The sequence below is a fragment of the Triticum dicoccoides genome, chromosome 2B (assembly GCF_002162155.2).
Source record: "Triticum dicoccoides isolate Atlit2015 ecotype Zavitan chromosome 2B, WEW_v2.0, whole genome shotgun sequence".
Lineage (NCBI taxonomy): Eukaryota > Viridiplantae > Streptophyta > Magnoliopsida > Poales > Poaceae > Triticum > Triticum dicoccoides.
In genome coordinates this window covers 789436565-789440347 of record NC_041383.1, presented here as the reverse complement: position 1 = coordinate 789440347, position 3783 = coordinate 789436565, and positions in this window count along the sequence as shown.

Here is a 3783-nt window from a genome sequence, read left to right as displayed (position 1 = left end):
TGCGCCCGCGTGAAGGCTCGAGGTAGGGGATGGATCTGGCCATGGCGGCAGGCAGCCATGACAGCCGGTGATGAAGTCATGTACCTAGGGTAGGGTTACGGACCTGTCCAAGGTACCCTCCCCAAGGATATCTCTTAGAAGAAGCCGTCTTTCAGTCGACCAAGAGGAATTCCACTCGACCGGCTAGAAGACACTCGACGAACCTGAAGACACTCGACCATGAAGACTCACTCGACCATGAAGACTCACTCGACCACCTGGAGTTCAAGATCTACTCTGTATCCAAACGGTCTGTAATTAAGTAGTCTTAATGGTCATGATGACACTTTATGTAGGGCGTTACCAGTAACGCCAGGTCTTAATGTACTTTAACCCTCTGCTACGTGGGCTGGCTAGGGTCCTGGCGTCCTCTATATAAGCCACCCCCCTCCAGTGGTAGAAGGGTTCGCACCCCTGTAACTCATATACACATAAACCAGTCGACCGCCTCCGGGCTCCGAGACGTAGGGCTGTTACTTCCTCCGAGAAGGGCCTGAACTCGTAAAACACTCGTGTGTACAACTGCTCCATAGCTAGGATCTTGCCTCTCCATACCTACCCCCCATTCTACTGTCAGACTTAGAACCACGACAGTTGGTGCCCACCATGGGGCAGCTGTCTTAGCGACTTGTTGGAGAAGTTGCAATCTTTTCAATTCCCATCATCATGGTTTCGGGCGGATTCTTGGTTGAGGGCCGCGAGATCCGTCTCGGCGCGCTCACGTTCGTCGCCGACGACTCTGCCTGGCTGCAGGAGGCTCCGCTCGACGTGGATGCGCTCCCGGTCCGCGGAGCGATGCATTTTTGAGCATGCGTCCGCGGCGTCCTTCTGCGGCAACCGTCGACTCCGTATCGGTCAATTTTCGTGTCATCCTCCCTCACAGCTTCCCGCCGGCGTAAGTGCTCCGGCCGGTCGAGGCTCCAGTGGTGGGTGAGGCACGCGGTGGCTCGCCAGTCGACCACTGCCCAAGTCGCGGCAATCGAGCCCGACGAATCTCTCTACGGCCTGTTCGACCTGTCGACTGGCTCCGCAGAGACTGCATCCGAATGCGACAACAGTGATCCGGCGGTGGAGGTCCTGATGGTCAATGGTCCGCACGTTCCTCCCGGCTTTCCTGGCGCCGAGGGAGGCAATGGCGGGGGCGATCCGTCGCGCGACCATGAGGAGTACCATCCCGAGCCCCTCGACTCGCAGCAGAGGGAAGAGCTTCGCCGCCGGAACATGGATGCGCTTCATACTCCGATCGTTGGAGAAACCCCTTAGACCCGCGCCTTAGAAGACGCGCGCTTGGCCAACCTGGCTGAGCGCACTCGACTGGAGAACCTTCAGCGAGCACTCGACAAGCGCGCGCATCAACGGGTCCCGGACTCCAGTCGACGCCAACTCTTCAAACCTCCGACTCAGGTATACCGCACTCCAATCCAGAATTTGGCAGCTGCAACACGTATAGCGGAGTCGATTCAGCCTTCCCAGTCAGAGGCTGGCAGAGGCTTGATGCAGATCAGAGATTTACTCCGGGCAGCTGGGGATCAGAATTCGGCTGTGTCGCAGTCGCGGAACATGATTCATAGCAGATCCGTGGCGGCGAGTACTGTCCAGTCAGCTCATAGCCCCACATCGCCCCCGAGGCGTGAAGGGCATGGCGACCGACACGATCAGTACAGGAACTATGAGCGGGATGATCACCGAGTCGATCGCAACGATCGACGTCGAGTGCCCACCCCTCCCCGGAGAGGTGGATCATATATGCCTCGACAGCAAAATGACAGACGCCAGTACAGTGGTGGATGAAGAGTTCCAGTCGACCCTAGAGAACCAGGCTTTGACGCGAGATCCATCATCGTTTAGGGTCTGGTCGACCGGAACAGAGCCCACAGAGAGGGTAATGACAGAGACATGCCCACCAGCAGCCGAGTACACGTCTCCGGACCAGAGTGCTTCAGCAGAGCCATCAGATCCGCGGTGATTCCTCCCAACTTCAGATTGGCGACTGGAGTCAGCAAGTTCAACGGTGAGTCCAAGCCCGAGACTTGGCTTGAGGACTACCGAGTGGTTGTTCAGATCGGCGGTGGAAATGACGAGGTGGCCATGAAACATCTGCCCCTCATGTTGGAAGGGTCAGCCAGGGCATGGTTGAATCAGTTGATGCCCAACAGTATCTACACGTGGGAGGACCTCTCCCGAGTGTTTGTCAGGACATTCGAAGGAACGTGCAAGCGACCAGCGGGATTGACAGAGCTACAATCTTGTGTACAGAAGTCGAATGAGACTCTGAGAGATTACATCCAGAGATGGATCACACTGCATCATACAGTAGAAAATGTGTTCGATCACCAGGCAGTCTGCGCCTTCAAAGAGGGCGTAAAGAATAGAGAGCTAAGCCTGAAATTCGGTCGAACCGGAGACATGTCTCTGAGTCGAATGATGGAAATAGCCACCAAATATGCCAATGGTGAGGAAGAGGATCGTCTCCGGAGCGGCAAACACAAGTCAGTCGCCCAGGACACCGGAGGTGGAAATTCCAGTCGGAAGCAAAAGCGCAAAGCTGAGCCAGACGCACCTGGAGAAGCCTTGGCCCTGAACCAAGGAAAATTCAAAGGGAAACCCAAGGGGCCTTGGAACCCCAAGAAGGTAAAAGATAAAGAAGGAAATGACGTGTTGGATTTGCCATGTCACATCCACACTAAGAAAGACGAAGAGGGTAATTTCATCTACCCGAAGCACACCACTCGGCAATGTCGACTCCTGATTTAGCAGTTCCAAGGGAAGCAACCCAAGGACAAAGAAAAAGAGTCGGACAAAGTTGAGGACAAGGAGGATAGTGACGGAGAATACCCGAAGGTCAATTCCACCTTGATGATTTTTGCCGATGTTGAGAGCAAACACCGACTGAAAGTTATAAACAGAGAGGTAAACATGGCTGCTCCATCAACACCCAATTACCTGAAGTGGTCTCAGACTGCCATTACATTTGATCAATCTGATCACCTTACACACATAGCCACCCCTGGGAGGCAAGCGTTGGTGGTCGACCCGGTCGTTGAGGGCACTCGACTGACCAAAGTGTTGATGGATGGCGGCAACAGTTTGAATATACTGTATGCTGAGACACTGAAAGGGATGGGCATTCCGATGTCCAGACTGAGCACGAGCAATATGAGTTTTTATGGAGTCATTCCTGGCAAGAAGGCCGCGTCACTCGGTCAGATTGCTCTTGATGTCGTTTTTGGCGATTCAAAGAATTTCCGCAAAGAGAAGCTGACATTTGAGGTTGTGGATTTCCAGAGTGCCTATCATGCAATTTTGGGCAGGCCAGCATATGCACGTTTTATGGCTCGACCTTGTTACGTGTACCTCAAACTGAAGATGCCAGGCCCTAAAGGCGTGATCACTGTCACCGGTAACCGCAAGAAGGCAGAAGAGTGCTTCTAGAAGGGCTCAAAGATCGCCGATGCTCAGATGGTGGCAGAAGAGTGGCAGGAACACCAAAGGAATGCAGACCCGAGTGATTTGTTGCGAGCCAAGAAGCCTGCCACGGAATCAGCGTTCCAGTCGTCCGGTGAGACAAAACCCGTTCACATCCACCCGACCGACCCAAACGCTGCTCCGACTCATATCTCCACAACACTCGACCCCAAATAGGAAGAAGCGCTCATCCAGTTCCTCCGTGAGAATTGGGACATCTTCGCATGGAAACCTTCTGACATGCCGGGTGTACCCAGGGGTCTGGCTGAGCATCGTCTA